The sequence below is a fragment of the Podarcis bocagei genome (assembly GCF_964188305.1).
Source record: "Podarcis bocagei genome assembly, chromosome: 10".
NCBI lineage: Eukaryota > Metazoa > Chordata > Lepidosauria > Squamata > Lacertidae > Podarcis > Podarcis bocagei.
The window spans coordinates 77,888,679-77,914,802 of record NC_138135.1 but is presented as its reverse complement, the minus strand read 5'-3'; the positions used below and the strand labels follow the sequence as shown (position 1 = coordinate 77,914,802).

Here is a 26,124-nt window from a genome sequence, read left to right as displayed (position 1 = left end):
CCTGGGAAGCAGACATATACCATCAACACCCCCCCCCGCCCCCCTATTCTGTCACCACTACTGCAGAAAGCCAGGAACCACAGACCTCCAGCTATCAAAGAGGACTGTGAGACTGCTTTCCAGACATGGTCAGAAATTGGAGCAAAGCACCTTTCTATTATTTATAAAACTTGTTCATTGTGTGTTCTGTGTACACAGAAATATTTCAAATAAAGAAATACTAAGTTGGTTACAGTGCAGTGTAGTTGTTAAGAGTGTCAGACAAGGACCTGGGGACCAAGGGTCCAATTCCCACTTGGCCATGAAGCTCCGCAGGGGACCTTGGGCCAATCCATGCCTCTCAGCCAAACCCAGCTCACAGTTGTGGTGGGATTAGATGAGAAGGGAGAGAACCACGTCCGCCAGCCTGTGCGAAAAAGGTTTGATAGGAATGCAATGATTAGATTAAAGGTAAAGGTAAAGATTAATAATAGCATAATTACATTCCACAAGATATATGGAAATTAGGCAGAAATGTATAATCCTTTGCCATTTTCCCATTCAAATGATTGCTGATTTGCCTGTATGTTTAGAGAACTTTCTTTGCTAGTTGAAGCTGAAGCGGTGAAGGCTCCAGCTGCAATGTCCAACAATATCCAGGGCCCGACCTGATCCCTGCTGAAGCCATCAAGCTACACCCAAAATGGTGGGCTGGCATCTTGGCCAAAACCTTCGACGCAATCAACGCTTCTGGACTCATCCCCAAAATATGGAAGGAGGCCATTATAGTACCAATTCATAAAAAAGGTTCTCCAACGGAGCCGGAAAATTACCGTAACATCAGCCTCCTTTCGATCATAGGGAAAATCTATGCCAGCTTTTTGCTGACGAAACTATTGCGATGGGTAGATGAGACTAACCAGATTGGCCACGAACAAGCAGGGTTCAGAATTAAACGCTCTACAACTGATCATGCGATAGTTCTTTACCATCTGGCACGGAAGTACTCCTCCCCTCCCCGGGGCTACCTGTGTGCTGCCTTCCTAGATCTTAAGGCAGCCTTTGACAGTGTTCCTAGAAATATTCTTTGGGAGAAACTTGCGAAACAGGGCATAGACAGAAGACTCTTATGGCTTATAAGTCAGCTCCACGAAGGTACCCTTGCCAGAGTGAGACTTACTCCTGCGGGCGACCTCACAAATTCGATACCAATAAACAAGGGAGTGCGCCAAGGATGTATATTGGCTCCCTGCCTATTCAATCTATCCATCAGCGACATGCGAGCATCCCTAGTCAACTCATCTCCAAGTACACATGCGCCTAGACTAGCGGATTACCGCTGTCCACTCCTTTTATACGCGGATGACGCGGTAATTCTATCTTATACACGTGTTGGACTAACCAGAGCTCTGAAGATCTTTGCCACGTATTGTCAACTCAACCAATTAACCATCAACCATGCTAAATCTAAGATTCTGATTTTCGCCAGAAGTCGGAGATTATACGAATGGAAGCTTGGTGGAGCAAAAATAGAGCAAGTCCTAAAATTTCAATACTTAGGAGTTATTTTTCAATACAATTTGGGGTGGAAAGCACAAATTCAACACCTACTTAACAAGGCCAAAACTCTGTCATATGCGCTCCTCCGATTTTTCTTTTCGGATGGAGCTTTGCATGTGCCCTCGGCCCTAAAGGTGTTCAAGGCAAAAGTGGTTCCCGTGCTAGCTTATGCTGCCCCGCTCTGGGCCGTGATGACAGATCTTGCTCCTCTTGAGACTCTGCAAAACCAATTCCTACGTCGGCTCCTAATGCTCCCCCTGTGCGTAAGCAACGCAGCCATACGACTAGAATTGAAGATCGCATCCTTAGAAACTTGCCTGTGGAAGCAAGTCTTCAATTATTGGTTATCATTGTGGCATAGATTACCAGACCATTATCTTGTCCAATGCTTATGGCGAGATGAATTCTCCAGCCTTTGGACTAGTAGAATTCACGCCAAACTCTTGAGCTATGGAATCTCTCCCTTAGATTCCCTAAAACTAGATCAAATCACTGCTCAAAGACTGATCCGCCAAAGACTGGATGACATCGATTTACAGCGAAATTATATGCTGGGGGGAGGTGTTTGTTCGCCCCAGAACATTGGTATCACTTTAACTTACTGCGTTCCATCATACCTCTCCTCCCTTTCGACTGTTGCTCACAGGCTGGCCTTCACCAAAGCGAGGTTTAACGTTTTTCCCTCCAATGTCCTGAGACATAGATTCTCAAAGGGCCAAGCCTCCGCCATGTGTGTATGTGATAAGGAGACGCCGGAGTCGCTTCAGCACATTATGTTTACTTGCCCCTTGTTTAATGTGCCACGGGCAAATTTGTTGGGACCAATCATACAGAAGCTAGAGGGTACCCCACCAAAATTCCATCTTGCCCAAATCCTGCAGGATAAGGATATCCATACAACCCTGAGAGTGGCTAGGTTTCTGGTCGCTGTCCTTACCCAAAAGCGCTGCCAAGGTGCACTACAAGCTAATTAAGGCGCACTATGTCATTCCATCTTACAGTATTTTATTGTTATAGTGATGTTTTAGCGACTGTTTTTTCCCACGTGCACAAGCTGTTATTTATGTCTTGTTTTTTATCTGTATGGGCCTATGGCCGTAATAAATATCTATTCTATTCTATTCTATTCCACACAAAAACCAGACAGTAGTAAGTCTCAAATTATACCTGGTGCTCTAAAGAAGAGAAATAAAAAGATTAGGTTTCCTAATCTGTCCACATCCACAAAAGATAACATCTTAGCAGAGACATAACAAGTAGCTGTTTACATTTCCCCCTCTTTTCAGGTATCTGATGTGTGGATATTATCTAGGCCTTTTCAGCTTAAATGAAGGTTACAGAATTTTTAAAGTGTCTTAGGAAACGTGTATGTGCACATTCGCATAACACATAGATTTGAGAACATCACAGACTGAAGTAAACCAACACCCAAGACTATTCAGTCATAGGCAAGATGCTTGTTCATACACACAACAGTCTATCTTGGGGCGGGGGGGTGGGCGGGAATCAAACATAAATAGTAGCCTTTATCATACAACCAGCTAAATAGTCAAAATTCTGAGCGAGTAAAGCTATTTGCTCTTCAGGCTGGATATTAAGTGAACACACCCAGGAGGAGTGGGGTGGGTATGTATATTGAAGTTTATGGTACATTTGAAGCTAGGACACACTGCACCATACACTAGTTTTGTCATAAAAGCAAAATAATTCATTAGTGACTCGTTGCTGTCTTCAAGCAGTCTTTAAAAAGAAAAAAAGAGCAGCCATCCTACAAGAATAATAAAATGCAGATCAACACTGTCACCCAGAATTGAGTCTAGACTCACAAGAGCAGCCAAGACTAGCGCCCATTGGGACAGAAGGCAATAGGTGAAAGCAGATTCAGCTGCAGGTGCAACCAACTAGCCCTGTTTTGCCACATTTTCCTCCTTCCTGAATTCTGCAGAGAACATAGACACTGAGGATGAGGAAGCTGAGAACCAGGGCTACCCCATCCCCACCCTGGACTGGTTGTAAGCAACAGGGTAGTGAGAGTTGCTGGCATCTGGTGTGGGCAAGCCGCTGGTGCTGCCGGAGCGCTCCCCTACTGGAGCCCAGCGGGGCCATGCTGTGTAGGGTGGCAGCCTGAGGGGGAGGCAGTGGGCAGACGCCAGCCCCACGCCTGCAGGCACCTGAGCCACTGTATCACTGAGAGATGTGTGTCTCGGGTGCGCTGCAGGCCCCGCGGTAAGTGCCACCCACCGTGGTGTGGCACCCAGTGCCCCCCGCTCCCCTAGCTACACCTCTATTCCTGATGCCCATGGAGAAGAGCACCAGGCTGGGCTGCACTGGGGTTGCCCCTTGCCCACCTCCCTCCGTCTGTAGGCCAGGGCTCTTCTGCTGCCTTCGCTGGGGCGGGGAACCCCAAGAAAGCCAGTGACTGTGTGGGGGTGTTGTGCTCTGGGCCATGGACCCCCTGCCCCACCCACGGTTGTAAAACAAGGAGCCAGTGGAGGCTGGCTGAGGGCAGGATGAGCTTCATGAAGCTGTGACCAATTCATCCTAATAGACGAGCCTTCGCTGAACAACATGGAAATGGTTATGTGCAAAGGCACTTGATAAACATGGAAACACCAGCAAGATGTGTTTAACAGTTAGGTGAACCTTATAAGGTATGCAGTGAATGAGGGAGCCAGGGCTGAGAAGAAAGCACAAAAGACATCAAGGCATGCTAAAAGTCTAAGCCTGTAATCTGCAATAGTCTGTTATGAATTTGTGAGGTGCCTGGACTCCCCTTCTAATTTCTGGGCGCCAGACACTGGGTTTAGCATTGTAAAATACAGACCTAACTCGTCTTCCCGAGTCCAGGACAGCCTGAATGGCCCAGTGGGTAAGCAACAAAGACAGGGTGATGGTAAAAAGGTAAAGGTATAGGACCCCTGGTCCTGCTTTCAGGCTGAGGGAGTTGGTGTTTGTTCACAGACAGCTCTTCCGGGTCATGTGGCCAGCATGACCTCTGGTGCAATGGAACACAATGACAGAAACCAGAGTGCACGGAAGCGCTGTTTACCTTCCCGCCGCAGCGGTACCTATTTATCTACTTGCACTGGCGTGCTTTCTAACTGCTAGGTTGGCAGGAGCAGGGACCGAGCAACAGGAGCCCATCAAGGAAGCCTTCAACAAGGCAAAGACTTTCTGCCAGATGAGAGGGGTGAAGCGCCTCCCTGAGCTGAAGAGATAGTCAACAGGAGACAAAAGGCAGATTTGCAGGAGGGAGGGACAGATCTGAAGTGGGCAGTGGTGTAAGCTGAAGGAGAAATAGTTGTGTTTAGCAAGCAGTTTACAAGCTGGAGAAAGGGGGAACCAGAGCATCATGGGGCTGGCAGTTTTGCATCCAACGTTGCAGCCATGAGAGAGACGGAACCAGCTTTGAGTGTAATGCTTTGAACCCCTCTGCATTAAGCTCAGGTTGTAAATACAGTCAAATGGAATCCCTTCTGGAAATCCATTTGACTTCCAAAACCAGGGGACCTCAAACTACGGCCAGCGGGCTGCATCTAGCCTGCCAGGCTCTTAAATCTGTCCCTCCAGTCGAAACACAGAGCCAGGTTTACGTCAGTGCGCAGGGACTGACTGAACGGGCGCCAAGGCTTCCGTGGCTTCCGACTGGCTGCAGGAAGTTCCTGCAGCCAATCAGAAGCCTCACCACCTGCTCAGTCAGTCCCCACGTGGTACGGTAAACCCAGCGCAGCGTTTCTGTTGAAAAGAATGCAGGCGTGCACTTAGTCCCTTCGGCCCATTGCCTTTCATGCATGCATGCGTGCCCAATGCGGTGGTGAGGTCGGGATGTGGAAGTAGCCTAAAAATGTAAAAGTATAGAGAACAATCTCATTAATTCAGTTTAATGGATACAACACCCACTGCTAATTAGAAGAATTCCATTTATACACATGAATAAATGAACTAAGCGATGACCAATGGGTAAAAAAAATAAAATCTTACTCAACAGGCACAATTTTGTAAATTTGTTTGTAACTGTTGTATAGTGTTGCAGAATCATCTATGTTATCCGTGATTTTGAGTGCTGTTATACTGCCAGTGTTTAAACTGGGAAGGAACCATTATGGAGATCTAGTAAAATACCTACATTCACCACTGAATTTAACAAGACTGACAAGGAACCTATAACTGTGGTTCTTTGAGTGGTCATCTGTGCTGTCATGAGTATGAGTTTTGTGCCTGCAGTGTCAGGTTCAAAACGTTATTGAGCTAAGCAGTAAAAATTTGTCAAAATCCTGCTCACAAACTTCACAATAAAGACCTAGGAGTATGGTTCCAGCCTTACTAGCTGTGCAGGACAGTATCAGTAGCAACTTTCACTTGGCACTGCTTCTGAGGAAAGCCTCTTTTTCTCGTCATCTTTTTTTCATTCTGCATACTTTCTCTTTTTTTGCATTTTAAATTTTTTGATCATTACTACACCTAGTAAACTGGCTATAATGTATAAGGAAATTTTTAATAATTGTTGGAAATGCCAACAAGCAGATGAACCCTTTTTCAAATGTGGTGCAATTGTAGGAAAGCAAGGGCATTTGGGGAAATGATATATGATAAGATTAAAAAGATGTTTAAAGTGATGATACTAACCCTATATGAAGCTTTCCTTTTAGAGATTATAGGGACAGAGTCCCAAAATGGTTGATTAAATTGTTTACACTTCCAGAGTTAATGCTAGATACATTACTTGTATTAAATGAGTCACCATAGCTGCTAGAGGGCCATGAAAATGTGTGTCCCAGGCTTTTTAGACTCGGTCTACCCATATACTATCTGAAACCAATGGGGCACTTGGGTTGTCAGATGTGAAATATATTGGCATCATTTTCAGCTCTCCTGCCCACTGCATAGCCATAATACGCTTTTAACATTCCTAATGCTGTGACTACAGAAACACCTGCTTGAAAAGCAGCTCACTTATGTCCCTCACACCCCTTGTTCAAGGGAATACCTCCGATCTGCAGATACAAAAAAATTCTGAGTAACCAATTGTTTTCCTGTTTCCATATATCATGCCTTTGAATACTGCTGCTACTACTAATACTGTAGTAATCCTTCGCCCCCAGCCGCCCCTCCCTCACCTGTCTTTGCTCCCCGGCCAGAACAGGTTTCTTGAGCAGGCTGGCTGACGAGGTTACGTTTACAGAAACTCAGGCCGAAATAACACCGGTAGGGCTGCCACCACTTCCTTTGTTCCGGGGAACCCAAAGTCACAACCCAGGGAGAAGGGTGTGTCCCGTTAGACTGGCTATCCCCCCCCCCCTTCTACAAGCTGAATCCACAGTCTTGCAGGCAGAAATTCTCCGGTAGAGCGTAACCAAGCGTAAGGCTAGGATTTAGCTATTCCCCCGGAAAAGGCACAGATACCAAACAGGTTCTTCTTTAAAAATTTATTTTAAAAGAATAACAGAAAACATGTTGAAACAACAGGCACTTCTTATGGAACTTACAGATACAAAAAATAAAAACGTTGCATAGTCTAGCTAACTTACATACTCACGAGAACAAACACAAATAGGATAGTCAAAGTCCTTTCAAGCATCCGCGTATTGAAGGCTTTTGTAGATCTCCATTTCACAAGACGAAACGACGGCTATTAGGTGGAACATCACAGCCGGGCATCTTTGCGGATTGCAGTGAGCAATGGCAGAGAGCAACTTCGCTAACAATTCCCTGATCTTTTATTCACAATTCGCTCTTGGCGTCGTAACTCTCTAGCCAATCATAAGTCCTAATTAATGTTTAAACTCACCAATGATCGGCTTGCTAGTCAATCAATCTACGCTTTTGCAGCTGGGTCAATTTAGTGTCTAAATCTAAATCAAAGAATTTCCTCCCTTCTGTGGAAACTAAGCAGATCCCCATTCCCAAACACTTCAAGGACAGATAACATCATTGGGGAAGATGTTCACACCCTGAGACCCAGGTGTCAAGCCTTTCATTAAATCAAGGCTTCCTTTATCCCAATAAACCTCTCACGCCAAGGAGCCAGCTAGTCTGGGGTTTAAAGAAACACAACTCTTTTCCCAGGGTCCTTGTGGCTTATGAAATACCCACAAGGCCACATTCTTTTTACTTGACCAAGGAATGATTTCTAAATAGTACCAACTTTACTACAAATACTAATACTACTAATCACGTAACTCCTCCTTAGACTATGTAGCCATTAGCAGCTTAAAACGCAACTAGATTGTTCTCTCCCCACTTTGCATTTCAAGATTTATTTGTGCCTTGCTGTGCACACCAGAGAGGGGGCAAGGTTGTCTTCAACCAGTGCATGTTACCGTATTTTTCGTCCCATAGGATGCTCTGTCCCATAGGACGCACCTAGTTTTTTGGGGGGGGAAATAAAGGGGGGATTCCTTTATTTCCCCCCCAAACCCAGGTTGGGGAACAGTGGTATGGCGGCGCTCCGCCACCCCCCAAGCTTGTGGGGCTGGCGCTGGGGAGAAGCGCGCTTCTCCCCAGCGCCAGCCTCCAAACCAGGTCGAGGAACAGCGGAATGGCGGCGCTGCGCCTCCCCGCTGTCCCCCGAGCTTGTGGGGCTGGCTGATGTCTGCCCGGCACACGGGGCGCTCTGCTTCAGGGTGCCCTGCGCGCCGGGCGGCAGGCTGCTATCCGCAGCCTAGGGAGCCCTGCGGGAACTCCCGCGGGCTCCCCAGGCTTGCTGATAGCTTCCTGAAGCCTGGAGAGCGAGAGGGGTCGGTGCACACCGTCCCCTCTTGCTCTCCAAGCTTCAGCGAAAGCCTGTATTCGCCCCATAGGATGCACACAGATTTCCCCTTCATTTTTGGAGGGGAACAAGTGCATCCTGTAGGGCGAAAAATACGGTACCTGTTTTTCTTCTCACCCCCCCCCCCACATAGCCATTGAGGAGTTCTAGGAGGGGGCTGTCTCAAATGTACATATTTAGCTTAAGTTTTCTAGTTGAACTGAAGCTGGTTGGAGGAAAAGTGCATCAAACAGTTGTACTTTGCAAGAAACGACACCACTGACATGCATTGTGGCTGCAGCTTCAAAAACTAACAGTGGGAGTGCAAATGGCAATGTATACAGGGCCTAATATTAAAATAACTTCCTCCAAAATAGTTCAAATTAATGATCAAAATGATCATTAAAATGATAAGAAAATTGACTGTTCAACTACTTTAATTCACTTCAAATTATAAAAAGGACTGTAGGGATGCTGTGAAGACCAGACTCTTATGAAGAACATCTTCCCTTCTAAACATAAGCACTTCTCAGTTAAGCACATCTCAACTTTTAAAATTTTTCTTCTGTTTTATACTAGTCCTATTCATTCAACGAGGCTGAACAACCACAGACATTTGTTCATTAAAAACAAAGTAACTTCAAGACGCTGGAGATCTTTCAATTAGGATATTTTGGAAGTTTGGATCTCAAAAGTCATGCGGCTTGATACATGCGACAAACTACCTTAAAATGTGAAGACTGTATAGGAAAGAGGAGACCACCTTTTCTGTAACATGGTTTGATTTTATTCAATATGCACAATCCATTGAATACGGCTTTTGCCAACCAAGAACACACAGAACACTGTGGAATGGTACTTTCAATTAATCACTTTATTGATTAAGAGACATCACCTTGCCAACAAAGGTCCGTATAAAGCTATGGTTTTCCCAGTAGTGATGTCTGGAAGTGAGAGCTAGACCATAAAGAAGGCTGATCGCCGAAGAATTGATGCTTTTGAACTGTGGTGTTGGAGGAGACTCTTGAGAGTTCCCTGGACTGCAAGAAGATCAAACACATCCATTCTTAAGGAAATCAGCCCTGAGTGCTCACTGCAAGGACAGATCCTAAAGCTGTGGCTCCAGTACTTTGGCCACCTCAGGAGAAGAGAAGACTCCCTGGAAAAGACCCTGATGCTGGGGAAGATGGAGGGCACAAGGAGAAGGGGACGACAGAGGATGAGATGGTGGGACAGTGTTCTCGAAGCTACCAGCATGAGTTTGACCAAACTGCGGGAGGCAGTGGAAGACAGGAGTGCCTGGCGTGCTCTGGTCCATGGGGTCACGAAGAGTCAGGCATGACTAAACAACAACAGAAAACTGAAAAGCCTGGGAGAATGGCACAGGGATTATTAAATGAAAGGTTAAATAAAAGGTATTTGCTACTCAATTTTCCATGAATCAAATGTAACACTATTTTCTTTCAGCATAGATAAAGTAACGCACACGGTTCTATGTGCAATTTCATATTTCCTTTTCAAACGCAGAATGTGTTGGGGTGGTGTAGAATATTAAAAATACATTCTCAGGGTTTCTCAAGACTAGTGACAGCCCTTAAGTTTGAAGTTCGTTACCAGAATCTTAGAGCCAAATTTGAACTCATGTTTGACACACGGGCCAGAGATTGCCCCTCCTGATCTAGACCTGCACATTTCTAAATCTTGCCATGCATATTTTTAACACAACCACACTTGTATTCCATCCTTCCTACAATGTGGATTTATTTTCCGTAATAGTTTTCTTCATCATCTTTGATAAATGTGATACAATGTGTAGCTAATTTTAGATGTAACATTTTCATGCTGCTGAATACATAGGACAATATTCATACATCTGAATGGACCAACCAATATATATATACTTATCCCTCACAGACTCAGCAGCAAAACTCCCTTCCCTAAGCACATGCTTGAGTGGTATGTGTGCAACCCCACTCACCCCACCATGCAACCGACTATTTCAAAATGCTAACACAAGAATAATGTCACAGCAAGTCTAAAGGGTAACCAGCTGACAAGCTGGCTGAGTATCAGCTTCAAAAACGGGCATGTACAAATTTACCTTTCACCTTTAACTCATTTTTGTAAAGAGTGCACTTTTTGCCAATGAGCATTACACTAAGCAGCAAATACTTTTTTTGTTTTGTTTCAAGGTTCTGAAACTTGAGGTGCACATTAGACTTGAGTAAATACGGCAACCCTCCTCCAATGGTCGAGACATCCTGAAAACCTCAGCAAACAGGTGGATCCAAAGGGTGAAGGCCCCATGCCAGTTGGGGTTTTATAGGCCAATGTCAGCAGTTTCAACTGTGCTCAGAGCAAACTCAAATTAAGTGCATATCTTTAATTTGCCTTATTGGATTAGGTGTTTGGACTCTGAATAGAGAAAGAGGCAGCAGCAAACACTCAAACCCCAAGTCCAATACTGCTGTACACACTGGCTGCTCTTCCATCTTTGCATGCTGAACATGAAGATCTGAAGGTAGATTTCTAACAGTCTTCAACTGACAATCCTCCTACTGTAGCAGCCTATTTAGAACTAAGTCAGACCATGGCTTCAAGCAAATGCATGCACTCTCAGGGAGGAGATTGCAACTGCTTCACTTCGCCCCCATCATCTTCTTCTGCATGATGTTGAGCTAAACCATGGCCTTGCTTAGCATGTTGCCAAAACCTAGGCTTGTGGTTTAGTTCTCTCCAGACTAACCACGAGCTGTAAAACAAACCCTGGCTTAGTGTAACATGTGAAGCAGGCATGTCACTTCTCATCATTTGTTCACACCCCTTGGAATTAATGTCAAGACCAATGTGGCAATCCTACAGTACCTAAAGAAAGCTGCAAGTTCATAAAAAGCCAGGCAATATTTTTAGCAAAAAGAAAATACTTCCACTGAATATAAGCAGAAGCAGGTTATGTTCAAAACAAAAGCCAACCATGACACAGGTGGAGAGTTGCAATATTAAACAAAGTATTACTGAACTATTCCCCAAGAGACTAAGTGCAGCATACAGGCTAAATCTGGGGTGAGGAACCTCTGGCTTGCAGGCCAATCATGGCCAGGCAGGAGTCCCAATTTGGCCCGCAAGGCAGTTTCCCCCAAACCATGTTCACTTGGCACCACTAATTTGGCACTGGCTGCTTAATCCTGTTCCCAGGAGGCAACAAGATTGTGTGGCCAAGGCAGCAGGATTTAATTCCTGCTCATCAGCTGAGCATGGGGAAAAGCACCCTTTGAAACAGCTTGCAAAAAGGCTTTTGCAAAAGGCTATCTTAAACCCTTTTTCAAGTTTCCCTAATTCCCCATTAAGTTCCCCCCTCAAATTCCTGATATCAGGGGATATTATGGAGAAAGGGGGTGACTTAGAAAAGCCTTTTTCTCCTTTTCTTTCCTCTGGGAGGGGGGCTGTCTTTTTCTCCTTTGCCGGGAATTTGATACCCACCTGTCAAATTTGGCCCATGATGCTGACCCTGATAAGGATATGGCCCTTGGAACCAAAACACACTTTTTTTAAAAGAAGAAGAAGAAGCTGCTGCTGCTGCAGGCAGATTTGAGTTAGATCAGGGACCAGCAAACTTTTTTGGGAGGGGGCCGGCTCACCATGCCCCAAGCCTTTTGGTGGGCCGGGCTGCACGCGCACGTGGCGGAGGGGGCTTCTCTCTCTCCCCCAGTCCTCCCCTCCCCCTGACTACCTTCTCTGCCGCTCTGCCTGCGGTTGGGAGCCGGTGGCGGCGGCGGCTCTCCTTTCCGTGCCAGCTTTCCCTTTCCTATTAAAGCCCAGCCCCCTTCCTCCGCAGGGCGGGGAGAAGCCAGGAAGAGGGGAGGAGGAGGGGCTGCCGCAGTGTGTGTGAGGGAGAGAGGGGGGAATTGCGGGGAGAAATGGCGCCATTTTAAAAAAATGGTGATCGCACCAATCCAAGCAGTGACTCCAGAACCGTCCGCGGGCTGGATCCAGAGGGCAATTGGGCCTGATCCAGCCCACAGACCCTAGTTTGCGGACCCCTGAGTTAGATGAATTATAACATTCCAGGATGCAGAATAAACTCTTAGCAAAATATAATTCCTCTCATTTACTTCCCAACAGCTCTCACTAGAAAGTAAAATGAGCTTACGTGGTCCTCAAATCAATGATCCATCTCCAGATGTGGCTTTTTAGCTTTATCTGGATGCTTAGAATCATAGAATCATAGGGTTGGAAGAGACCACAAGGGCCATCGAGTCCAACCCCCTGCCAAGCAGGAAACACCATCAGACCACTCCTGACATATGGTTGTCAAGCCTCTGCTTAAAGACCTCCAAAGTAGGAGACTCCACCACACTCCTTGGCAGCAAATTCCACTGTCAAACAGCTCTTACTGTCAGGAAGTTCTTCCTCATGTTTAGGTGGAATCTTCTTTCTTGTAGTTTGGATCCATTGCTCCGTGTCCGCTTCTCTGGAGTAGCAGAAAACAACCTTTCTCCCTCCTCTATGTGACATCCTTTTATATATTTGAACATGGCTATCATATCACCCCTTAACCTCCTCTTCTCCAGGCTAAACATGCCCAGCTCCCTTAGCCGTTCCTCATAAGGCATCGTTTCCAGGCCTTTGACCATTTTGGTTGCCCTCCTCTGGACACGTTCCAGTTTGTCAGTGTCCTTCTTGAACTGTGGTGCCCAGAACTGGACACAGTACTCCAGGTGAGGTCTGACCAGAGCAGAATACAGTGGCACTATTACTTCCCTTGATCTAGATGCTATACTCCTATTGATGCAGCCCAGAATTGCATTGGCTTTTTTAGCTGCCACGTCACACTGTTGGCTCATGTCAAGTTTATGGTCAACCAAGACTCCTAGATCCTTTTCACATGTACTGCTCTCAAGCCGCTCTCAATTCCACAGATGCTGTTCAAGCAAAGTACTTCAACAGCTGGATGGCACAGATCAATGAAACTAAAACCTCTTTTTCTGTTGCCACAGTTCCCCTTTCACAGTCTTCCTTTGAAGTCTATACTACTGAAAAATCAACAACAGCTGAAGAACACGTGCTATCATACAACTCTGAATACAACAACAATATTGCACAGCATGATGCTTTGTTCAGTAATCCCGGATTATAGAAAGCATTACAGTTTCTTTTGTTGAAAACAATCCTGTTTTTGAGTACCTTATTGGAGTAAACAAGAAAACTAATTTTGAAAACTGTATGTTAAGATTAGAATTACTAAGTACCTTGTTTAATGCACCAATTCATTCCACACTATGGTTCTCAAGGTTTATAGACAAACATTTTTAGTGCATAAGTGTTCAGAGTCCTTATATCAGCAGTCTTTACCAGGCCATATAATAAGGAAGATCTGCATGATGCACCCTCATATTGCAATCGGGGGGGGGGGGGGGGTAGGATTGCCGAGGCTAAAAGAACAGAGGGCTTCCTAAGGCCATCTAACCAGTGTTAGAAACTGGACAGAAAAGTCATTTGTCACATGGCTCTTGGAATGTAGGTTATGGGCACAAAAACATAATGTCTAGTCACCATTTCGCACCCCACCCCCAGTTCAGCGGCACTTTCTATTTATTTTTCTGAAACGCAGGAAGTAATTCATAATTCACACTAGTGACACATGGTTAATATCACATTTTTAATAGTAATTCTTAATTGGACACCACAAACATAAATGGGGTTCAGCCCCTGCAATAGCAGCCAAAACCACAAGTCATTTGAATAATTAATATTTACAAATACTGGGTGTTGGTGTGGTATGGTATATGTGTTATGTAATGTATTGTGCTAGATTTGAAGTTACATGTTTGGGGTGGGGAGGAGAGGGAAAGCGGTGCATGGAAGGCAGCAGCCAGCAATCCAGCAGCGAGCTCATTGGGGGGGGGGGCGAGGCAAAACAGCACTTAAGCGCTGGAAGGCAGCAACTTTGGAGTCGGGCAGGGAGGCATTTCTGCTCCCATGCCCTCAGCAGCAGCTTGGCGTCTCGTGCTGCTGTGAGGGAAGTGGCAATTGTTAATGTACATTACAAACATAAGTGGGGCTCAGCCTCAGCAGTAGCCATTATAAGTCATTTGAAAATTTAATATTTATAAATACCAGTATATACCGTATTTTTGCACCATAACACTCACTTTTTTCCTCCTAAAAAGTAAGGGGAAATGTCTGTGCGTGTTATGGAGGGAATGCCTACGGGTGGCATGCCTATGGATTTTCCTCCTCTAAAAACTATGTGCGTGTTATGGTCGGGTGCGTGTTATAGAGCGAAAAATACGGTATATATGTATGTATATACTCTTAAGACCATATATTATGTTGCCACTTCAGCAACTGCAATCACAGTTAAACATGTCTATTATATCAAAATTCTAGGAGGAACAGACCTAACAGCACAATCCTAACCATTTCTACACAGAAATGGATCCCACTGAATTCAAAAGGACTTGCTGCCAGGCAAATGGGATTGGGATCGCAACCTAATTCATTATTTTTTAGCAACACCTCCCCAGCAGCATGCTTATGAACACTCCATTCGCAAGATGACATTTTTTGCAGGACTACCTGTACAATCCTGTTATATGAAAGGTTCTGGGATGCCACATTTACCATGGCAAACTATGTAAATGTTAATGCATTTTGGAGACCTTCCTTTTAATATCCAGAATTTAAGAATCTCTTAAAACATTAAAAGAATACTGTAAGCTCCATCCTCCCTCTCCCACTTGATGGCTGTCATGTCCACTCAAGAGCGTGGATAAACAAGGTGTCAGTCGTACGCTACTGTGGCATAAACGAAATGAACATTTGTAGGCTAGTCTACAAATGGGAGTGTGCATCCCCAATCAATACCTCATGTGGATATTATTGGGCACAAATATTACCTCAGTCTGGAAATGGGCCAGAAAAACTTTCAGTTTCACAATCTTATTAAATGAACTCCAGAAAACATCCATTTGCCCTACAAATGTGCGTGTAAATGGCAGAAATGGCAACCTCAGATTAATCTGCGAAACAGACAGCAGCACTACCCAAAACAAAACCAGATTTTTGCAGATTATATACTGGAAGAGAGCAAGCTATTCCACTGCTAGCCCAATTCAAGTCCACAAACATACACATTTTCTGCATAAATTGGCCAGATTAGAAAGCTTCAACCCTTGATAGAACAAGAGCAAAAACATTCTATTACAATCATCTGAAAACTCTGGTGCCCAAATCAATGGACAGAGATTTCTTTACTGTCTCTTCACAGTCCAGTGAGCATTCAATTCTAACTAGCAGTGATGCTGCCAAAACTGGGTAAAACCACAAGTCAGACTTTGTAACTCTGCAGCTCAGGCAGACAGCATGGTTTGGTCAGGGATGCATTTATTTTCCTTCAACATTCCTGCCCTCAACCCTCCCATTTTTGCACAGCCATGTTATCTCTTCTGCCATCCAATGCAGGATGTGACAAGTGTTAAATCTTCCGAAAGTTCCCTTCCCAATATTGCATTTTCATTTATAAACATTACTCAAACCCATAAGCAATAGTAACTTGCAATTTAGCAAAAGCTCTGCTGACGTGATCAAAATGACATGGAAACGCTTAACTGCAGAGCCCAGGATTAGGAGTTTTGAAACACACATAAGGCAACTGTGTACCATTATCAGTGACTCATGGGAAGAGTCACCACAGACCTTTAGAAAGGAGCTTGCTGCTGCTGCTGCTGCCTGGACCAAGAAACCAAAACCCATCCGTTCAACCCTTTCTACTGTGAGACTAAACTAGACGGATTCAAACCTTCCTATTAAAAAAACAACCCTGAGCCACTCCTGCAGCGGCAAAGTTGATTTATTCCCCTCGGCTGGATCCCAGGCGTGCTTGTACTCCAAGTATTTCTACCCCGTTCTGCAGGTCTTCCAGGTAGGTGCCCACAGGGCTCGTCTTTCCTCGCTGCACAAGCTCTCCACTTCGCCGAGGAGAGGAGACGGGCAAGGCGGTCGTGCACTTATACTTGAGGGGGATTTTTCTTTACGCCACAGAGCAGCGACCCTCTTGACGCACCGGGACCGAAAGAGCAGCCCGAGTCCAAGCCCAGGCGCCCCCTCAGCTCGGACGAGAGCGGGCGGCCCCTGTTCATTTCCCGGGGAGGGAAGGCGAGAGGCAGGCGAAGGAGGGGCGGGAGAGAGGACGCAGAACGGAAGAGGGCAAGGCGTCGGGCTCGGGGAGAGGAGACGCTGCGGGGAAGGGAGGCGGGGGGGGCGGGGAAGGAGCCCAGCCTGGCCGGGCGGAGGGGGGAGGGCGCGCCGGGACAGGGGCCCAACTCGCAAGTTCCGACTTACAGCCTTTCTGCAGCAGACTCCAGCCCGGCCGGGATCCACCTCGGGAGCACTGCAGCCTCCTCTCCGCGCCAAGCGCCTCCGCCCCGGGCGCGCACCGCAGGCAGTCCCCGCGGCGGGCGCCGAAGTTCGCGTCTCCTTCCTCCGCCGAGCCGCCCCTCTCCCCTCCCCCGGCCGGAGCTCCTCCTCCCGCGCCCCTCGGCGCCTCCTCGCCGCGGCTCACGGGCGCTGCTGCTGCTGCTGCTGCTGCGCCGCCCGCCCCCTCGCTCTGGGCGCGCGGCGGCGGCTGCTCCGCCAGAGATGCTGCGTAACGGAACTGGGAGGCGAGCGCGGCATTGTGGGAGCCCTGCAAGCAGCGGCCCGGGGGGGGGGGGCCGTCCGCACGACGCCTCGGCTCGGCCCGCTTCGGCGCGGCTTCGCACGTGCCGCGGATGCGTGACGCAGAGCGCGCCCCCTGCGGCTCCCCGGGAGAACCTGGGGCGCCTCGGCCCGCGCTGGCCTCGCTGCGCGCCTCCTCCCCGGGGCTCAGGGCGCGGGGCTCAGGGGAAGCCTTGCTCGCCCTGCGGGAATTTGGTGAGGCCAGGTCAACTGCACATGCAGCACACATGGGCTTTGCGTCAGGTTCATGATTCTTCCACCTTCCAAAATGAGTCCGAGGATGGAGAAGTCCAGGAAGGGGGGGGCGTGTCCGCCCCATCAAGTAAAACGATAAGCATAATTAACTAACTGACCAATCACGTCGGTTCTTCCCGCCCCCTCCAACAAACATTCCGGCAACGCCCATGGTGGGTTCCATTAATTACAAACGTAAACCAGGTGTGAGCCTTTCACGTTTGAAGTCACGATGGAAATATGTGTCCCACGAGTTATATTCCGTTTTACTTTAAAAAATACCTAACATGGGTTCAACATGTTAGGTACTGCTAAATAGGAAAGCAGTAGGAAGAAGCAGGAGAAAATCTGCTAGAAACAGGTATTATTCACTTATAAACTATTATTATTATTATTTCCACTTTGCAAACATTAACTTTTTAATTATTTCCTGTACTGCCCTGAGGGTAAATTTGTAAGTGTGGGAGAATTGTTTTGTCATTCAAGTTCAAAATGTGCAGTGACATTCAATCTGGATATAAGCTTATACTTTTTAGCTCTTGAATGTGGGCAGATTTAACTTGTATTGCATGAAAAACTCAACATGTACTGCAAAGCAGAACAGTGGTTACATGAAGGGAGACTATCACCACAACCCATCTGAAAATTTTATTCATGCCCTCTGTCTTAATCCACTGGTCTTCAACTGGTGGGTAATGATCTGCAATTAGAATGTTGGAGGATAGAGACAGAGGCAGAAAGAGAGATGTACACTTAAGGTTGACTAAGGATGATTCCAGCTCCCAAAAAACTGATTGAGCTAGAACCTCAAGCAGTTACCAGTGGTCACTTCATGAAATGGTCTCTAGTTCACCCTTGCCATAATAAATTAATTAGTTCTTAGGATGCCACAAACCTTCAATTGCTTTTGCTTTCATATACAAGTTTTAAAAGATCTGGGCTGCAATCCAGATGGCACACATACATCTTAATTTGGGGGGTGGGGGAATCCTGTTCCTCAGCTCCTTCCAGGGAACTTGTGAATTGCATTTTAATCTCCCAAATCTAAAAATAACTTTGAGGTTTTAGTAGAAGAGTTCTTTAAAGGGACATTTAGGGAATTGGGAGGGGATGTGTACAGTAGTGGGGTTTTTTTAAAAGAAGTTGCCATGCCTAACCCCTCACCATAGACCACTGAGTACACAGCAACGAAGGTCTGAGTCTGGCAGAACCAGGGCTATATCCAGCACCAGGTCAAATTAAAATAGGACAGTCAGTACAAAAACAGCGCCAACTATCATGTTACCAAGCCTACACAGGTCACCAGTCATATGTTACATGCAAGCTCAAGTATTTGCAAGGATGCCACAGGTATGTGATATATGGTGATCTTTATTCCACAGAGCTTATTGCACTGTATCTGCACTTGCCTTGTTACCGTACTTGGAGGAGTTAACAAAAGCAGTTCAGTCCCAACTGGGGTTTAAACAAACTAATACTTACCATATTTTTCGCCCTATAGGACACACTGTCCCATAAGGCGCACCTAGTTTTTTGGGGGGGATTATTCCCCCCCCCGGCGCAGGGCTGGGGCAGGGGAAGCCCGAGCTTCCCCCGAACCCAGCCCCCAAACAGGCAGCTCTCTGCAAGCCGTGGGAGCCCAGTGCCGGCTCCCGCTGCTTGCGGAGAGGTCTGCGAAGCCTGGAGAGCGAGAGGGGTCGGTGCGCACCGACCCCTCTCGCTCTCCAGGCTTCAGCGAAAGCCTGCATTCGCACCATAGGACGCACACACATTTCCCCTTCATTTTTGGAGGGGGAAAAGTGCGTCCTATAGGGCGAAAAATATGGTATTTACAGTGCCAAAATTATTGTCATTGAGTTAAAAGGGTTCTGTGGCATGAAGCACCAAATGCGATTCCACAGAATAGCAAGATGGTTAGTTATTGCAAGGGTGGGGGAGACAGCGCTGAATGTGGAAGAGTGAAATGAAGGCCTAGATGCACCAAGGGAATGCTCAAATACATGTTTTTCGACCATGTAATACATGGGGGGGGGGTGTTGGGGGGCAGAACCGACCTGATTTGTCAGTTATTTCTATTGTCTTACTTGATGGGGGGGGAGCTGCCCCCATGCTCCCCTTGGCTATGCCCATGGCTGGCAGAGTTACTAGTCTGCTCAATCCAAATGTATGTACTGCTCCAGTACAATGTATGGAGTGTTGGATTGCTCTGCCCATTATTTCAGAGGCTGCCACTTAAAGGTTGTTAACCTGAAATAATAAATTATGCTTCTGTAGGCAGGAAAATCTACACAGCCTGCTTCTGTCTGTATTTAGGATTCCCATATGACTGTGTTCACAGGGGGGCATTGCTTTCTTTGTTATTAGGGAGTGGGAAACAGGAAACTTGTGCATGGAAACTTACAGGGCATTTGGAACTCTGTAGACCTTTAGATGACAGCAAGTCTATGTCACCCATATTACATTGCTTATTGGCTTGAGTTGTTCTGAATTTGCTGTTCTTACAGAAAACTGGGAACTTAAGGGAGCTAAACAGTACAAACTGAAAGCATTTGCTGATGACTTAGTATTGACTTTACAGGAGCCAGAATCTAGTACTAAAAGGATATTGGAACTGATTCAAGAATTCGGACAGGTAGCAGGTTTTAAGTTGAACAAGATGAAGACTAAGGTTTTAGAGAAAAACTTAACTGTGAATGAGAGAGAGAAGTTTCAGGAGGAGACAGGGCTAACATTGGTTAAGAAAGTGAAATATTTAGGGGTTAACATGACTGCCAAAAATGTGAATTTATTTAAGGATAATTATGAAAAATGTTGGATTGAAGTGAAAAAGGACTTAGAAATATGGGCAAATTTGAAGTTATCATTGTTAGGCCGAATTGCTGTGATAAAGATGAATGTGTTGCCAAGGATGTTGTTTTTGTTTCAAACATTGCAAATTTTGGATAAGATGGATTGTTTCAAGAAGTGGCAGAAAGATATTTCTAGATTTGTTTGGCAGGGCAAGAAGCCTCGAATAAAATTTAAGATATTAACAGATGCCAAAGAAAGAGGTGGATTTGCCCTGCCAGACCTGAAACTTTATTATGAATCAGCTGCTTTTTGCTGGCTGAGAGAATGGCTGCTTCTTGAAAACACTGACGTGTTGGATTTAGAAGGTTTCAACAATGCATTTGGCTGACATGCATATTTGTGGTACGATAAGGTAAAAGCACATAAAGCGTTTAAAAATCATATTGTTAGAAAAGCATTGTTTAATGTTTGGATAAGATATAAGGATTTGTTAGAAAAGAAAACCCCAAAATGGTTGTAACCAATGGAAGCGAAGGCACAGAAAAAACTCAATATGGAGGCCAAATGGCCGAAATATTGGGAAATTCTGGAACAAGATGGAGACAGAATAAAATTGCAGAGCTTTGAAAAATGGAAAAATAAAGTGCGAGATTGGCTCCATTATTACCAAATAATGGAGGCATACAATTTGGACAAAAAAGTTGGTTTCCAGGTGGAAAAAACAAAATTGGAAACAGAATTGTTAGACCCAAAAATCAAGAATTTGTCAAGAATGTATAACTTGCTGTTGAAATGGAACACTCAGGATGAAATGGTGAAATCAGTTATGATTAAATGGGCACAAGATGTTGGACATAACATAATGATGGCTGACTGGGAACAGTTATGGACCACAGGTATGAAATTCATGGCATGTAATGCCCTAAGAGAAAATTTAATGAAAATGATTTATAGGTGGTACATGACACCTGTCAAGCTTGAAAAAAATTACCATTTGCCCGACAACAAATGTTGGAAATGTAATGAGACTGAAGGGACATTCTTTCACCTTTGGTGGACATGCCCAAGGATTAAGACATTCTGGGAGATGATTTATAACGAAATGAAAAAGGTATTCAAATATACCTTCCTGAAGAAACCAGAGGCCTTTCTCCTGGGCATGGTCGGCCAAATGGTGCCAAAGAAGGATAGAACTTTTTTATGTATGCAACAACAGCAGCAAGAATACTTATTGCGAAGTATTGGAAGACACAAGATTTACCCACCCGGGAAAAATGGCAGATGAAGTTGATGGACTATATGGAACTGGCGGAAATGACTGGCAGAATCCGAGACCAGGGAGAAGAGTCGGTGGAAGAAGACTGAGAAAAATTTAAAGACTATTTACAGAAATACTGTAAAATTAATGAATGTTAGAAAAATGTTGGAATGAAGTTATATGGCTTTAGTAGAAATATTATAAGTCTTACTTCTCGGCCTCCATTGCATCCGCTAGCTCTCGCCCGGCGCAATTATTTAGTATAATTCGGTCTTTAACGTCCCTTGAAGGACAGCCAAATTTAAATAACAATCTGACACACAGCTGTGAGGCATTTGCGAGCTTTTTTGTGGAGAAGGTCCTGTTGCTCCGCCATGACCTCCCTGCCAATTTGGATACAATAAAGGAACTGGAGGCCCCTCGACTGTCCTCGGGTCCAGTATTGGACCACTTTGACCGGATATCTCCAGCCGATGTGGACAGATTCCTCCAAGCTTGAAAGCCCACCACCTGTCCTCTTGACCCGTGCCCGTCATGGCTGATTAGAGCGTGTCCAGACGAGGTGCGGGCCCCCCTGGGGGATATCATCAATTTGTCCCTTGGCACCGGGATATTCCCAGGGGAACTGAAGGAGGCGGTGGTGCGTCCGCTCTTAAAGAAAACATCATTAGATCCCTTAGATCTATCCAATTACCGCCCGGTCTCGAATCTTCCATTCCTGGGTAAGGTGATTGAGAGAGCGGTTGCTGAACAGCTTGGTAGGTTCCTGGATGAAACATCTGCTTTGGATCCATTCCAGTCCGGCTTCCGTGCTGGCCATGGGACCGAGACGGCTCTGGTCGCCCTAACAGATGATCTCCGCAGACAGCTGGATCGAGGCGGGTCGGGGCTGCTGATTCTTCTAGATCTGTCAGCAGCCTTTGACATGGTCGATCACGAACTCCTGGACCACCGCCTTGCCGACGTGGGGATCCAGGGCACAGTCCTTCAATGGCTGCGCTCGTTTCTCTCTGATCGGGGACAGAGGGTGGCGCTTGGGGGGGAATTGTCATCGCGTCACTCCTTGGTGTGTGGAGTGCCTCAGGGTGCGATTCTCTCCCCAATGCTTTTTAACATCTTTATGCGCCCCCTCGCCCAGCTTGTCCGGAGTTTTGGGCTGGGTTGCCATCAGTATGCTGATGACACCCAACTCTATCTGTTGATGGATGGCCATCCTAACTCGGCCCCAGACACACTGACCAGATGTCTGGAAGCTGTGGCTGGATGGTTACGTGGGAGCCGGTTGAAGTTAAATCCTTCGAAGACAGAGGTCCTCTGGCTGGGGCGGGACGATATGGGATCGAGGGGGCAACTCCCATCTCTTGCGAGGGTGCAATTAGTGCCAGCACCGTCCGTTAAGAGTTTGGGTGTAATCTTCGATACCTCCCTCTCTATGGAGGCGCAGATTACAGCTATAACAAAGGCGGCATTTTTCCATCTCCGCCAAGCTAAGCAGTTGGCCCCTTATCTCTCTCGCCCTGACCTAGCCACTGTGATCCATGCGACGGTCACCTCCAGACTGGATTATTGTAACTCGCTCTACGTGGGGCTGCCCTTGAGACTGACCCAGAAACTCCAGCGGGTGCAGAATGCCGCGGCGAGACTCCTTATGGGGTCTTCGCTGCGAGATCACATTCATCCGGTACTATACCAGCTGCACTGGCTCCCGGTGGAGTACAGGATCAGGTTTAAGGTGCTGGTTTTAACCTTTAAAGCCCTATACGGCCTAGGACCCTCGTACCTACGGGACCGCCTCTCCTGGTATGCCCCACAGAGAAACCTACGGTCTGCAAATAATAACATCCTCAAGGTCCCAGGCCTCAGAGAGGTTAGGCTGGCCTCAACTAGAGCCAGGGCCTTCTCGGCTGCGGCTCCAACCTGGTGGAACGCTCTGTCACAAGAGACCAGGGCCCTGCGGGACCTGACATCTTTCCGCAGGGCCTGCAAGACAGAGTTGTTCCGCCAGGCCTTTGGTCAGGGCGCAGCCTGACTCCCTCCTCTCGCAACCTGCACAGAATTTTGTTTAATCGGTTGCCATCAATTTGATTTTAACTAATTTTTATAATGAAAATTTTTAGAATGTGTTATTATTTGATTGTTTATTTGATTGTTGTTAGCCGCCCTGAGCCCGGCTTGGCTGGGGAGGGCGGGATATAAATAAAATTTATTATTATTATTATTATTATTATTATTATTATTATTATTATAAATAGATTAATAGAATATTAAAGGGAAAAATAAGGTTAGAATGTTAATATAATTTTAGGATAGAAAACAGAGGAAGATGGAAAGGAATTGCTGAAATAATTAACAGAAGTGGAATACAAAAAGGGAGGTGTGAGGAGGTCATTGAAATAAGTGAATGAAAGATAAGATATTGAAATTGTTTGATGTGTTTTAAATGGTTTTTGTTTTGTTTTGTTAGTTTAATGTGTTAGTGTTATGTAGTGTTTTTGTATTGTATTGTATTGTCTTTTTCCCCCTCTCTTTTGTTGTGTTTAAATTGTTGGAAAAGTAATAAATATTATTAAAAAAAGAAAAAAATTGGGAACTTACTCCATCTCAGCATATCACAGATATGGGTCATGTCCTCATTTTTCCCCACAGCTCCCGCTCAGAATGGATAGCCAAACTACCACATTTTTCGCTCTATAACACGCACCCGACCATAACACGCACGTAGTTTTTAGAGGAGAAAAATCCGTAGGCATGCCACCCGTAGGCATTCCCTCCATAACACACACAGACATTTCCCCTTACTTTTTAGGAGGAAAAAAGTGAGTGTTATGGTGCAGAAAATACGGTAAGTCTACATGCACATTCTCCACCCTACTGTGTTCAGTGAATGTGCAGAGGGCAGAGTAAATCTCTGTCTGCTGGCCCTACTGCAATTGTCCCTTTCACATTAACACTGAATGCAGAGAAATCTGGGGTGGAGTGAGTAGGCATGGTTCTGACCCTGTCTGAATATTCAGTACATATTGAATTCCTAAGATCCAAACCAGAAACTCCAGGTCTCTGGGTTGATACTCCTCAAGGTTGCATAACTTCACATTGCAGACAGCCCTTTAATGCCACCTGGCCTGACGTCTGTAAATGCTTCCAGGTCAAGCGTGAGGCAGGAGGCAGACTCCAGACTTCTCTGTGTCACTTTCTGGCCTTGCTCCACATAGTGTGCATTTTCTCCCTGCCTGCATGTCTGATCTCTGTTAGCTTTCGTACCCGTTTACCTGCCATTTTGTCTGCTGCCTGCCAACCTCTTTGATCCACCTCCCTTACTAGCATGGGTCTAGCCAAGGGGAGCCGGGGCAGGGGGCAGCTGCCGCCCCCCAAGCAGGTAAATCAGTAAAAATACTCAACTACCTGAGGTTCAGGGCCCTCTAAGATGAAGCCTGCCCCCCAATGTAAATCCTGGCTACACCCATGCTGCCAGCCTCTTCTGGTGGGGGAGTGCCTTGATGTGCCCACCCCAGCAACAAAAAGAAGCTACTGCTGGCAGTATCGCAGGGGGGCATTTCAGAGGCAGGGGGAAGCCAGCACAGGATCTGCTGGATTCTAAGCCGGTCCTACTGCTGGCACGGGATGGCAGTGGGTGCACATTGAGCCTCTTCACTGTGCCAGTCTGGGATCTGGTGCAGCAAACAAGCACTTTTCCCCCTCCTGCCCCACAAATGGCAGGGCTGAGGATGCCGTGGTGACTACAGTCTCCACTGTTACCAGTCTGGGAGTAGAACTGCAGCTGAAATGAAAAGTCCTACATGCCAACATAGCGTTGAATGCAAATGATGCATTTAGATAGGAAATTTAGATCCAGTCATTTGTGTATGTGCAAACATTGTGAATCAGCCAGTGAGTGTCCATTAACATCATGGGAGCATGACTTTCATCTCAGCTAAGAATTATTTCACCATTGGTCATTCACATAAACTGATACTGTGGCCTGATCTGCATGAGCCCCATAGATATTTGACATTTTGCTGTGCAGATAAAAAACCCCACATGAATTAGTCATTTTTCCAAAGCGTTGCACTTGAGCTCTGATAGAATGGCTCGATTTCTGTACTCTAAATATTTATCCTGTGGTATTTTAATGTATTTCCCCCTGAGATTTCTTCCCTGATATTTATAGTCTGCTATTAGCAAATCCAAGGGGGTAAGGTTCACATATGAAACAAAGAATGAATTTTCTGATCCTTTTGACTGAAGCTTGCTATGCTTTCCTGCAGTGAAACAAACTGGATGACTATTTTAGGATAACTGAGTTGTTTCTTGCCTGGAAAAATTTGATGTATAAGAAAGACTCAATATACTTCTACTACTACCTGACACCTGTATATTGCATGCAAGAGAATTTTATTTGTTTTATGGAGGGTATACCCCTTTCCTCAGCAAACCATAAAAACCTGCACCTTAAGGATCAAAAGCACAGAAGCACAAAGATAATTACAAAACAAATTTAGAGGAAAAAGTGAGTCTAAGATGGATAGATTTTATCTGCATCTCATTTCCATTATTTCTCTTTCCACCCTACCCCATTAATAATAATAATAATAATTTTTATTTATACCCCGCCCTCCCCAGCCAAGGCCGGGCTCAGAGCGGCTTACAAGCAATAATAAAAACAAGTTGAATGATTACAACTTAAAAACAAAATTAAAATACAACATTAAAATATTGAAATATTAAAATGTAGCCTCAGGGCAGGAGGAGAAGGAAAAGAAAAAAGAAGAAGAGGGAGGGAATCAAATTGGCTCCAAGCCAAAGGCCAGGCGGAACAACTCTGTCTTACAGGCCCTGC

The 26,124-nt window shown here is 45.8% G+C and overlaps 2 protein-coding genes across 3 annotated transcripts in view; both read right to left on the bottom strand.

Moving 5' to 3' along the window:
• The window catches only part of RASSF8 (Ras association domain family member 8), a 111,578-nt gene extending 94,915 nt beyond the window's left edge, over positions 1-16,663 (bottom strand). Inside the window, exon 1 of one of the 2 annotated variants that reach the window (XM_081210743.1) lies at positions 16,631-16,663. The gene's annotated coding sequence lies outside the window, so the exon portion shown is untranslated. The remainder of the gene's footprint in view (positions 1-16,630) is intronic. The other variant, XM_081210745.1, reaches the window with a different exon arrangement.
• Positions 1-26,124, bottom strand: part of LOC308595990 (endogenous retrovirus group 3 member 1 Env polyprotein-like) — a 297,804-nt gene that overhangs the window by 62,921 nt on the left and 208,759 nt on the right. The gene's annotated exons all lie outside the window — the stretch shown is intronic.